General features: G+C 44.7%; 1 pseudogene; it reads right to left on the reverse strand.

The window, feature by feature from the left end:
• Nucleotides 1-215: 215 nt before the first annotated feature.
• LOC136654861 (5S ribosomal RNA) lies at nucleotides 216-335 on the reverse strand (annotated as a pseudogene).
• Nucleotides 336-14181: the final 13846 nt, after the last annotated feature.

Below are 14181 nucleotides of genomic sequence, written 5' to 3' on the forward strand. Positions count from 1 at the left end.
CCCTGTCAACCAGGGAACATATTTAAAAAAAAAACATGGGATTCTTTATATTATCAGAGCTGGAGATTAATTCTTGGTCATGTACTAGGGCTGCTGAGGTAAATGTATTGCTTGTTCAATATTAGACAAAACCCTGAAGTCTGTCATATGAGTTCTGTTATGGGAGTCACAGATAAAATGGTTGGCAACCTTCAGTCTCAAAAGACTGTGGTATAAGCCTACAGCACCCTGTATTCCCAGGTGGTCTCCCATCCAAGTACTAACCAGGCCTGACCCTGCTTAGCTTCTGAGATCAGATGAGGTCAGGCATGTGCAGGGTAACAGTTGCTATACACTTCTTAAAAAGGAAAGGTTTGAATTCATTGAGCTTGCCTCAGTGTCATGTACTGATACTGAACATGCAGACAGTGCTTTTAGCATATAGAAGTTGCTTCTCATATATTATCTTTTTGTAAGGTAAATACTATCCCCATGTTACAACTGGGGGCCTGAGGCTGAGAGGGAGTGGTTTGCCTAAGGTCACCCAATGGATTCATGGCAGAGGCAAGATTCAGGTTTCTGAAGTCCTGGTTTTCAGTTCAGCCATTACATCAGACTGGCTCTTGTTACACCATCCTTTGGTCTGAAAGCCAGCCTGATCAACAATTGCATGTGCGTGGTTGGTCAGTGATAATTCAGTGACATACATTCTTCTCATGTTAAGAGGTACTGTTGTTCAACTTCATGTGTCACAGGGCTCAGTACTGATATAGAAAATGGAATCTGTGCTTGAGTCATGTTCAATCCTGTGTCCTCCATAGGTAACTGTGTGCAACTTGAAGGTATGCAAAAGCAATTTTGCCTCTTCTTCCACCACCTCTCTCTGCTGGCACAGCTGCAATTCTACTCACCTTGTTCTGTGATAAATTTATGATCTGGAACAATGCTGCCTAGCAAGCCCAATCTTAACAGGGCCTTATGCTGCCCTGTAAGGTCCTTTATGGCTGTACACAAAATGTGTACAGTGTGGCATGACCTCCTTTACAAGCAGTGAGTGACCGGGTCCACATGCCAGCAGCTCCAGTGGGTAAGTCAGTGTGGGGTAGGTGGGTGGAAGACAGGCAGAGTGAGGCAGGGAGGAGGAGGATTGGGGAGGAGGCAGCTCTAGGGAGGAGGGTGGATTGAGGCTGAGAAGGGGGCAATATTGGTGGCAGTGGCACCAAGATATCCTATCTTCCTTTCTGGCCTTGCTATGCCTTCCTGGATACATTTGGACTTGCGCCAGCTTATAGCTGGTGCAGATTGAAGTAGGGCTGTGAGAGCTTATCCTGTGGCAAGGGAACAAATGTTTCCTTACTTCAAGGAGGCATTCACAGTTTGAAATTCCCTGATGCAGCATGTGCCACATTGGTGCATCTGCATGTGAGGAGTTAAGGTAGGATTGTGCTGCCCATGTGAAGAGTGCCAATTAGGTCATCATCCAATTAATGCCCTACGAATATACATGGATGTTCTCTGGAACCAAAGTCAGGATGGGCCAATTTGCTCAAATGTATCCACATAGATTCCCAGAGTGTTCTACCATTACGGGTACCTCAAATGATAATGGGAGAAAGAACAAGCTTACTTGCAGGAAGAAAAAAAATGCTTGAACAAATGGAAAACAGTTTTCATGGAAGTGTATTTAACATGTAAATGATCAACTGCCAAACAGTGGATGCAGCCCATCAATCATCTTGCTTTAGGACCTGTGAGGTCGCATACAAAAATGAATCACTAGTACTAACTGAGAGCGACAACATTGGAAGTCACAGCAGAACTCCTTGTTGGTCTCTCTTTGCCAAATGAAATGCCAGTTTAATTCCAATTAATGGCCACACAATCAGGCCATCAAGTATAATTACAGTGAGAGAGTCGTCATTTTATTTTCATCTGCCTCTGCATTCTTGGTCCAATATCATCCACGTGCCACTCGGTAATTAAGGGCCCAAGTGCCAAGTTATCTTTTTGAGTCTAGCATCTCTCTTCGACATCCTGGCTTGCATATTAATATCCTGTTAGAAACTCTTATAGAATTAGAGCATAGAAAGGTCTAGCCATAGAAATCAATGGTAAGGCTCTCCCTGCCCCACCCCCCCCCACTCCAGTGGGAGCAGGATGGATGCATATGTTAAATCTGCAACCAATGCACTTATCTGGTCAAAGCAAATATCTGTAGGTTTTGAAAGTAACATCAATATCTTAATTATCTAGCCCTTTAATTATGGCTAAATTAAAAGCAAATGGGAATCAAAACGTTATTTGTTATGTATGGTAACCTACAATGGCCAGAAAATTAAGGCGCATTAACCTAAAGCTGTCAGGTCTTACTTAAAAAAAAAAAAAAAGATAGTACAAGCTGGCATGTAAAGTGTGGGTGGACAGAAAACCTATCCCTTTTCCCTGGGGTTGCCTCTGTCTTTTATTCCCCCCCCCCCCCGTTCCCAATAACCCTTCTCAGATAATGGAACACTGCGCTTTAAAAAAAAAAGAAAACATTTTGAATGTACCATATGGCCTGATGGGTGTGCAGTTTAATTACATATTAGCATATTCTTACAGCAAGCGCTGGCTGGCAAAAGCAGCTTGACAAAATGTGAATTAAAAATAATCTGCATGAATCTCTTTGAAGGAAATCGGTCGTGGCTATTGTTACAGTTTTTGGTTTTGGTTTTAATAATCTGAGTGTGCGGTGAGCCCATTGATCCATCTGAGATTGTGAAAGCAATGCTCAAGCTTTGTTTTTAAACATGTTAAACCTCAGCAGTCTACAACTCTCTGGGACTTTATAAGAACAAGACAGCTTTAACTGGAGAGGTTATACCTGCTAAATTTTGAATGATCAAACCTTCGCTTTCATTCTCATTAAGAATATTTTTTGGTATCGATCCAGATATCTGTCTTGTACAACTTTCCTTAGCTTTTGCAAATGATCAATGGCATCGTTGTCCTTTAAGAAGACCCAGCAATTAGTGGCAAAATGATAAGAAAGGGCTTGCAGCCACAGCCTTTGTTGCCTAGATCTGCAGTTCTGAAAAAGTATTTTCACAGCAGATACTCCCCTCACTTCCTCATGCTTGTCAGCAAATAATCTTCACATCTTGGCAGCACTTAGCAAATTGAAAGGAGACCAATGGTAGGGTATCAGCCCAATCCTGTGAACTACTGAACTGAAATAGAAGCACTTTCAGTGTCATCCTAGGATCCAGGCACAGGGCCAGGTTGAGTACAGTATCTTCTACCAACGCTGTCAATTTTGTCTTATTCCTTACATTGGAAGGGCCAAATACACAGGAAATGTCTATGCCAAAGATTGATACTGGTAAACTGGAGAGCAAGTAGAGCCTCATCTTCTGCCATTACATAGCATCTTATGATCTGTATTGATTCTGCTTGAAAGGAACTTTCTGGAGAATAGAGTAAGAGGGCTACATCCAGTCACATGGGCTACGGGTGTGCTTACACCAGGGGTCAACAACCTTCTTCCTCATAGAGACCAGACATTGGGTCCAAGAATGCATGTATGAACCTCCTAATTAGGCCATAGAGAGAAAAAAAGATGGGCATGTCCTGGACAGATGTATGCCTAAACAAAGAATGATGCCCAAAAGCTTCTGCCCTTGGTCTGATTACACTGTAAGCCTTACAGAAATATAATTACAAACTTGAGTTCTTTTTTAGGACCACCATGGGCTGGGTGTGGACATATCTTTTTGGGACTATGGGCCAGATGATTTCAGATCACAGACCAGATTTCAGACGGTGGGACATAGGTTGCCTACCCCTGGATTATGCAATGTATATAATGGGAAACTGGTTGAACCTTTCACTCAGTTGGATCAGTAAACTTTCTCAAGCTTTCTCAAGCACAGCTTCTGGAGCCTTAAAAACCAGTACTTTGATCCTGCATAACTTTCTGTAAGCTTATGTTGAGGACAAGAATTTTAACAAATCGTGAACCCTATGAGGAGGCTGTCAAAAAAATGACAATAGTGATTTTTTACAAGAGGGTTTCTGAAATTGGGTTGAGTGAAGACTCCAGAAATCTACATATTTTATTCTATTCTCTCTGTCGATTTTGTTTTTAGGAACCAAGCAGAACTTGGTTTCCAAGTCCTTCATGTTTTGTCCTGCTGTCTTTCATCCTGTTAGGAATGTCACTCATAATCAAGCTTGTGCAGAAGAAAAAAGTGGTTCTGCCTGGTTTCTTTTCACATCTGCCTTGTCAGTTTTGTGTTTTCGTAAGCTTCCAAACAGCAACTAGTTAATGAAAACTTGAAGAGAAAATAATGTTACTAAAAGGAGGAAGCTAAGAGACCTCCTTATCTTCTTTTAGATCAGGAGTGTCCAAAGTTTTTGGCAGGAGGGCCACATCATCTCTCTGACACTGTGTCGGGGGCTGGGGGGAAAAAGAATTAATTTACATTTAAAATTTGAATATATTTACATGTTGGCATCCTTCAGTCTCAGAAGACTATGGTGTCACGCTCTGAATGGTGGTTCTGGAACAGAGTGTCCTCTCCAGTGCACAAAGCCTAGGTAAAGTAGGTGTGGAGGATAGGCTGTTACCCATGCAGCAAATCCCCCCTCTCCACATCGCTGAAATGGTCCAATGGAAAGGCAGAGGCCAATACGGTTGGTTCCAGCGGCGTCGCAGGAGTTGCCAGAACGTGACTGTGTTCAGCCATGAACTGCCTCAGGGACTCCGGCTCCGGATTTTGCCTTGAGGTTGACTCCTGAAGCCTTTTCCATAACTGGATGTAGCCACAAGGCAGTGGAGGTTTGGGATCAGAGTTTTCCTTCTCTCAGATGAGCTGCCTTCCCAGGCTGACGAGTCCCATCTACCCGGTGGCTGTTTAGTCACCTCTTACGACAAGTACAGCCAAACTGAGGGCCTATTCTTATCCCCAGTCCCCAGGGGATATTTACATACGCTTACATAAATGTATATATTAAAAATGAACTTATATGAATGAATGAATGAATGAATGAAGGTCTTGCAATAACTCAAGGCCTATAAAAGGCCTTACACAAAGCAAGGCTGACCTTTCATTTGCTGCTGCTACTGCATCACAAATGTGAAACAACAAGCAGTAGCGGCAGCAGCAAGCTCACTCAAGCGGTCAAACAGTCACCCTCATGCCGAGAGCAGTTGTATCAGGCCAGTGTGGGCTCCAACAAGTCTCTGGAGGGCCAGAGGCTCACTGGAAACTGGGGGCTCCCTGAGGGCTGCATTGGGAGTCCTTGAAGGCTGCAAGTGGCCCCAGGGCTGGGGTTTGGGCACCCCTGTTTTAGATTGATCACATATCAAATTATCCATATTTCATATCCCAGAATTAAGATCCAGCAGTGTCTCAGAAAACCCAACTGAGAGATTCAAACATGCTGGAAGATGACATTTATTCCCGAATCTGTATTCCCATTACCTCCGGATAAGGGCTGCTGGCCCCAATGGGCCTCCTTGAACTTGCACCACCTCTTGAGATGGCACAAGTCCGAGGAGAGCGGAGTGGCTTGAAGCCGTTCTGTTCTCCCTGGGAACGGTTGGGATCTGGCATAACTGCTGGGTCCCAGCCCCGCCCCCTGCCCCTTCCGTTCCGTTCTCCCTGGGAACGGGGCTTCCATTTTCCCTGGGAATGGGGGTTGGGATCTAGTATAACTGCTGGGTCCCAGCCCCGCCCCCTGCTCCCTGCCCACATGCTCCTAGGGCTGCCCACTGCCTGCCCTCCCCCCACCCAGGAACGCCTCCCTCCCTCCACCTCCCCACCTTCCCCACGTGTACCTTTCATTCTTGCGTTGGCTCATTCGAGCCAATGCAAGGCGCTGGGAGGAAGCCAGCGCAGAGGCTTCCATCAGCCTCTGCAGGCCAGCATTTCTGGGAGTAGCGGCCTGGCTTCCTCCTTCCTTATGGCACGTTTGCAACCCTCCCAGGCCAGCCCAAGAGACTTGGGCTAGCCTAACTGTTACCAAAAAGGGCTGTTTTGTTTAGGGGAATTAGTATATTACCCTTTTGGAAACTTAGGATTGCAGGCTGGATAACAAACCAGCGTAATGCAGAGAAATTCCCTTGTATAGCTTAAAGAGGAGACTGGGAGAAAGATAACTTTCAATCAAAGATTATATTTTTATTACAAAACACATAGGTAAACATAATACATTTCTTGGTTCTAGTACTTGAAAAATGTACCTAGCTTTTATGGTGGTTGCATGTGCTATTTGGTGCATCCGAGAAGGAATCAGATAGGTTGTAGGGAAGGATTTTAGGGGTCCCTTAATCTGTTTAACCCAGTTTGCTAACTAAAGATGGGGAAGAAGGGAGGAATAGATGGGGAAGAAGAGAAAGAATTTCAGAAACGCAGGATAATTATCTGTCCTGGGGAGCAGTTGGGGAGGGGAGAGTCCTGTGGAGGACCTTTTGCCTTGGAGGGGGCAGCCAGAGAGAGAGAGAGCCATGTGGCGGAGTTCTCTCTTAAAAGGGGCTTGGCTGACCTGGAAGCTGGATGTGAATGACCCGGATGTGACCTAGAGCTGTCCTAGATGCGCATGCTCATTACACACAGTAGGACACGTGGAGCATGCAAGAACATGATGACTGGGTATCAGCCATGACTGGCCTCCTGCGGGAGGGAGGCAGTTTGCATAAGGAGCTTAAGAGTGGTAAAGCTACAACAATAGAACAATAGACTTCTTCCTCTATTGCATGCTTGTTTTGCATAACAGTGATTGAATCAGGAGGCATCCCTGCATTGCTAGAGGTTGTGCAAACTTGTGACTTCTACCAGGGCCTTGGAAAAGTGTACTGGGGGGAAGGGTGTCCTGTATTCTGAGGTTTGACCTGCATGAGTTTTAGTCCATAATACATACAAAGTCACAACTTGGAAGGGAAAAGGAGATTTTCATATAACATAACTACCTGTTAAGATTGCGCCCACAGTCAAACTGTGTGTGTTACAGGGTTGCAGAATGCTTGCTAAGCCACTTTTGGTCTGATCAACAGCTTGTACAACTGAGGGCGCAATCCTAACCAACACTTATACCGGTATAGGAGCACCGAAGGCATCGCAAACGTGCCATAAAGCATGTTTGCACCGCCTTAGGAAGGAGCCGCATCAGCGCACAGATGAAGGCAGAAGACTCCGCCACAGCTCCCGCGCCGCCAGCAAAGGTACTCTCAGCAAAGGTAGGCGTGGGGGGCTTGGGGAGAGGGCGGGAGGGGGGCGTTTCTGGGTGGGGGGAGGGCGGGCCCATGGGCAGGCGCACTGGGAGCAGGGCCAGGAAACGGCAGTTATGCCGGATCCCAACCCCCATCCCCGAGGTGAACGGAGTAGCTTCCAGTTGCTCCGTTCTCCTCGGACTTGCACTACCTGCAGAGGTGGCGCAGGTCCAAGGAGACCCATTGGGGCACGCAGCCCTTACCCACAGGTAAGGAGAAGAGCTTCCCCTTGCCCGTGGCTGAGCCGCTGCAGCCAACAAGCCTGTGTTGGATGCAGCGCAAGCCTTCTGGCTTGCCTGCTCCAGCACAGGTTAGGATTGCGCCCTGAAAATTGTACAGTTGACCATGAGGATTTTGGACCATATCTAGGCTGATGCTATCATGACATAGCAGAATACCTCCTCTCAAACTTACTCTCAATACCCACCCACTAGGTAGATATTGAAATAACCTACTTTCAGTACCCAAACTGATATCCTTTCTTGGCAACAGATGTTGTTACCTTGATAAGAGATCTCTCTGAAACACTCTGAAGAGTGTATAGAAAAGTAGATTGAAGAGTGGATAGAAAGGCAGAAAATAATGAATGGTAGAGTTCAGCATAGTGTTTAGCCATTCCAGAGTTGCATTTAAAGATGTTTACCATAATGAAAGTGGGTATGCTGAAGTTTTATTCCTTTTTCATAGTATTTCTGCTTGGAGATGCAAATTAAGACTTTACATGGAAATTAATATCCCATTTAGAAGGACTGATTGTATTCAAAGAAAGTGCAATCTTATGCATGTCTACTTACTTTGAAGTCTCAATGTGTTTGGTAGGACTTACCCTCATGTGTAATGGAAATGAGCAAGACAGGTGGTGGTGTCCACAGTGGCCCCTTGGTCTGGCAGGCATGCATGGGGTTAACACCAGTGCTTTAGATTGCAGTGAGTGTGCTGCACACCTGCAGCCTCTTGAAGGCAATAGGGCCCTCAGGGATAAAAGCAGCACCTGGTGAAGGGAGAGTTTGGTGGGTAGTAGAAGGAGGAAAACTAAAACATACAAACAAGCAGACATGCAAGCAAGCAAGCAAACAAACAAATAAACAAACAAAACCGATGGATTAATGGGCTGAAGAACTAATGGCTGATGGACTACTGGAACTGCTGATGGACTAACTGACTAAAGGACAGATGGGTGAATGGACTTTGGAGACTGCCCGAACAGAGACTTCTGGAGACACTGGAGATTGGTGTGTGGCTGCCATGCCCAAGATCTAGAGATTACAAAGGTGTTGCTGTAGTGACTGGAGCAGCTGCTGGCAGGAGGAAGGAGGAAGGAGGGCCCCTGCAGGTTGCAGGCAAGGGGGGGGGGGTCCAGCACTGCAGAACTAGGGTCATTGCTGGGGAAAAAAGTGGAGCTAATTAGGTTAAAGTGGGCATAATTTTCAACGTGAAGCTTGGACTGGGAATCTGGCAAAACACCATGTAAAGTATAAATGGAATTGCAGCCTTGCAGCTCAATCCTATTGGGCACTAACAGTGTCAGAACTAGGATTTTTTCTCAGTGGTGACTGCCTTATGGCACTTGAAAAAGGGTCTCTGACAGTGTCCGAAGCAGTATACTGCTAGAGGGCTGGTAGGAAGTCGCAGTCATGTCGTGCATGGTGATGGTGCTGGATCAGCACAGCATTCTGATTAAGTCAGCATGGGGAAGAGTTGGGGAGAAAGGCAGATTGAGCAGAGAGTGGGTCCGGTGGCAACCACTTAATCCAAACCCCCTTCCTGGACCTGATCCTGGGGCCTGGTTCCATGTGGACCTGCACCAGTAATTTTGCTGGCAGAGGTTCGAGTAGACCCCTCTGTGACACAGAAGCTTATCTCCAGGGAAGGGAACTTACCCAGAGGACTGCCCCTCCTCAGGATGAAGCATGAGCCATTTTGGCATGGCTGTATTGGTGGGGGGGAGGGAAGCATAGGATTTGGCTGTTAGTCATGACTATGCACTGTTGAAATCAATACAACAGGTTCATCATGTCTAACTCAACATTCGTTAATTTCAGTTGGGCTTCGTCAGTACTGACTAACTTTGAATTCAGCCCCAAATCTCAAGGTTTGCTTGACAAGGTTTAATAAGCAGGGGCAGAGTCAACCTGTGGGGATATCTGATTAGCCAGAATGTTTTCACCTTTTCTATTTCTTATGATTGATTCATGGATCTGAATCTGTAATGTAGGTGATTTTAGGATGCTTACTGTGACAAGTGTTTGGCCATGGATATAAGTTTAGGCAGATTGCGAAAAGGCAACATTGAAACGTTGGTGATTCCTATGAAATCGGGTTAATGAATCACTAATCACCAGAAGACATCTCTTTCTGTTCAATCTTCAGCAAGCGCTGAATTTCATCAAATACTTCCCAAGTCGTTTTCATGCAATCTTAATAGAAATAGGTTCCTGAAAGGAGTGGTGCTTACTAGATGTACCCTCTACAGCACTGGTTCTCAAATGTTTTGCACTGGGACCCATTTTTTAGAATGAGAAATCTGTCAGGACCCACCGGAAGTGGTGTCATGACCGGACATGACATCATCAAGCAGGAAAATTTTTGACAATCCTACGCTGCAATCCTATCCACACTTACCCAGAAGTAACTTCCATTGACTATCATTGTTAAAAGCATGTATATATGCAGATGTGTAACATTTCCCCAAATGCAGTCACATTTCATGGTAGCATCAAGTCAAATATATTAAGAAATAAAATAATGAAATGAATGGGGACCCACCTGAAATTGATTCATGAGTTGGATCCTGACCCACAGTTTGAGAAACACTGCTCTACAGTTTTTACCAGGCTTCAGATGACCCAAACACATTGGTTTTGAAATAGGCCCTCTTGATTTCAAAGCGGGTTAGAGCTGGAAAGACAATGGGGTTTTATTTTGAATATAAATGAGCAAACAGCAGGGTAGAAAGTAAGGAGTTGGAAAGGTCAGTTTGAAATGGTGAAATGTAGGGAAGGGGAAAAAAAAAGTGGAAAGCTGCCGAAGGCTTGGGGTCAGTTTAGCCATGTGGTGAGTTTATTTCTGTGGATGCAAATCTCTTTCATTTTAAACACTTATATTTCAATGACTTGTAAAAGTCACATATGTAGTTACTCCAGGCTTATCTGGCATCATTCAATCTTTCACGCTGGCTGAGCCTACAATAATTTTACACGGCATCCGAGATAAAGTGCATACCAGCCCTCAAAGTCTAAACAAGGGCTTACCATGGCTGATAGCTACTAGGCAACTGGAGAGATCCTCCATAGAATGAAAAGGGTTCCAGTGAGGAATATGTCTTTATTTCTATCTTCCTTTCCAAAAAGATTAGTTATACATTTCTGCCATGCAAATGAAACAGCTGTGCAGAACCTCCTAAGCTGCAACATGTTTTAACTGAATCTCAAGTCAACCTCTAGGAAATAAATTTAGAAAAGCTTGATCCATATTATCTTTTTGTGGGACATGAAATCTAATCGGTATCCTGGCAAAGGGATTTAGGAAAACAGATCGTGTTTGTTTTTGTCTGGGAACTGTGGAAATTTTACTTGAGTAGCATTATAGGTGTGTTTGCCGTAATCAATGTTTTTCCCCCAACTTTGCCAAAATGGAAGATGGTGGCATTCCGTGTGGCTACTGGCCAAAGGGAAATCCCCATATCCAAATGATTTGCTCAGAAGATAAACTTCACATCTGTACTTCAGAACTGAATTTGTCCCCCAAGTTTTTAAGTGGGGTTAGTAAGAAATGTTACACAGGAAGTTGTCCTACACCAAGTCAGAGCACTGGGCCATCTAACTTGCTGCTCCGTATGCTGACTGTCAGTGGCTCTCCACGGTTTCAAATTGGTATTTTCTGGGCCTGCCTGGAGACACCACAGATGGAACCTGGAACCCTGTGAGTATGGACTCCACTATTGAGCCACTCCCTAAATGGCCTGTTTTAGATTAAGCCATTATATTACGATTAGATATTTTGTAAGGAAACGTTAGGCTCTTGAGCATTTACAGCCCAATTCTACTCGTATGCTTCCCGGAGAGTGGGGCTGCTGCAGTATCCTGAGCACTAACCTGGATGTACTGGCAGCACCTCGGGAGAAGGGGACTTTCATCCCCTTCTCCCAGGTAAGGCGAGTAGCCCCACAATGGGTGTACTTGATTCTACGGTAACCCTTGGGTCACCACAGGATCAAGAGCCTCTGTATCGGGCGGTGAACCTGACACGGATGCTCTGGATCCGGTGGAACAGAGCTCCACCAGTCCCGCCTCCCTCCTGCCCCACTCCTTCCCCTCGGCACACCTCCTACCCACCTCCCCCCACCATGGAACACCTCCTCCCTGCTTTCGCCCATACCCCTCTTACTGTCTACTGTCTACTTACTCTACTACCCAGTGGTCTGTATGACTGCCAAGCAGTGGAGCACCAGTGATCCACCAGCTCTAGCCCAGCGCCGGCCGGTACTAGCACTGGTGCTCTGCTGGCACTAGGGCCTCGCAAACATGCTTTACGGCACATTTGCAACAGTGTGCGCCAGTGGTAAGCTGGCACGCACAGTTTAGGATTGGGCCCTTAGGCTGCAATGCTGTGTGCACTTTCCTGGGATTAAGCCCCATTGGAAACCGTGGGAATTACTTCTGAGTAGACCTGTTGAGGATTCCACTGTTAGGCACCTTGGCTGAACATTAGTGGTGGATCACGGATAGCTTCACAAATTTATTTATTTTCCAAATTTTTATGCTGCCCTTACTCCAAGGAGCTCAGGGCAATATACATGGTTCCTTCTCTGCTTTTGTCTTCATAATAACCCTGTGAGGTAGGTGAGGCTGAGAGACAGTGACTGGCCCAAGGGCACTCAGGAAGCTTCATGGCTGATTTGGGGATTTGAACCTGGGTTTTCCCGGTCTAAGTACATTTCCTGAACTACTACACCATCCTGGCTCTTGTTTTATTGTGTGTTTTAGCCTGGGACCATTGCCACAGAAATCCTTGGGTATATTCCTTAGGGCGCAATCCTAACCCCTTATGTCAGTGCTCTCCAGCACTGACATAAGGGCATTGCAGCTCTGAAGTAAGGGAAGAAACATTCCCTGACTTTGAGGAGACCTCCATGAGTGCCACCCAACTGCAGGATGCAGCACACGTCTCATTGACTTTACTGTGCCAGTGCTGGAAACTACTGACATAAGGGGTTAGGATTACTCCCTTAGGTATCTAACTTTTTTGACTGGTGGTTCCCTTGACCTACTGGACCATAGGCAGTGGCTCCCAATTAGGGCTACAATCCTATATATTGTATAGGGTGGCAGGTTTTTTGCGAGGATTCCACAGCTCCCCTGGTTGGTTTCTGCGGCTCTCCAGGGAACTATGGCTCACAGTTTGGGAACAATTGATCTAAAGCAGGGGTCTAAACTTTTCAGTACAAGGGCCGCATCATATATTTTACACATTTTCATGAACTGGAAAAAATCAGTTTTATAAATCAATGAATGAAATTTAAATGAATGTATAAATTTTACTTGGATCTTTTCTGTAATCAGCATGATATGCTTCATAACAAAAGAGAAAAGCAACAATTACAAAGAAACAATGCTGTGCTTAAACTGAGAAATGATATATAATAGGTAAAAATGTCAAACAATAGAAAATGCTCTGACAAAAAAAAAAAAAGTTGTTGTGGGCCAGATAAAATCTTGTAGTGGGCCGGATGTGGCCCCTGGGCCATAGTTTGGAGACCTCTGGTCTAAAGAACTTCAGCAGTCATAAAAAGATATCAGAGCAATATAGTTCATCCTGGTCTTTGGTGGGAATGAGAACAGAGGGTACTTATAAGCAAGGGAAGCAAAGAATGAGGAAGCCTTCTACCCACATCAGCCAAAGTTTACTCAGGGAGGCAGAGTGCAGTGGTAGTTGCTACAACATTCTTTTCCGAGTTTCCTAATGAAGAATTTCTGATGCAGGGGTGGGGGGCAGTGGACAGTAGCCAATCCAGAGCAATCCAGCAATATTGACAGAGCCCCACTTTAAATGTGTGTACAAAGGGCATCTACATTCCACTAATAGCTCTAGCGTTGTCTCCGAAGAAAATCCAACTGCGCCATGCAAATTTTTGTGCAACTCAGTGATATGTGTTCAGAATAATGATTGGCTCCCTATGGTATAGTGGAGAAAATGGAAATCGTAGCTAATTAGGTACTACTATAATAAGGGAATTTAATGATTTGGATTATACAATTGCGTGTGAGAAGTTTTTTCATTATTTCATGGCAATTCTTCATTGTTATGCCAGAGGAACCGCTAATTTTATTTTCAGATCAATAGTTTGCATGCTGAGTTAAAAAATGGGAAGCAATAATGTGGGATCAAATAACAATTTAGGTCTTTTTGTCCTGGTAGTGAACTTCCTGCAAAGTAATGTGTTGTGATTATATATGCCTGGGAGGTGGGGCAGGTGAATCATAGAGATAAGGAACTGCTGCTGCTCCTCATACAGCTTTTTACCAGTTCAGACAGGCCTCTTGAAAGAGATCACAGGGGTGCTTTCAGTAAATGCTTTTTATCGTGTTTGCCTAATAAAACGATGCATAATTCCAAAAAGTGTTTTCTCAAGAGATATAATGCATATTTATTTTCTGTTAGGAAGGTTGAGCCAACAATGATAGCAATCAATATGAAAATCTTTCACCGGTATAGTTTTATTATTCTAGGTTTCCAGCTATCAGATGAACTCAGTTGCATTTGGGGGGGGAGGGGGTATTGTGTCTGATATATGCCTTATAAAAATTGCCTGCAAGTTGAATGCTGGGACTTTGTGAATGTACTGATAGATCAAGAGAAAGCAAAGGATGATTTATGGATGATCAAATAAATAAGTTTATGGCTAAAGTGGATGTCTAATAGATAGGGATAATTTTCAAATAGATTTCTTT

Source organism: Tiliqua scincoides, chromosome 5, assembly GCF_035046505.1.
Source record: "Tiliqua scincoides isolate rTilSci1 chromosome 5, rTilSci1.hap2, whole genome shotgun sequence".
Lineage (NCBI taxonomy): Eukaryota > Metazoa > Chordata > Lepidosauria > Squamata > Scincidae > Tiliqua > Tiliqua scincoides.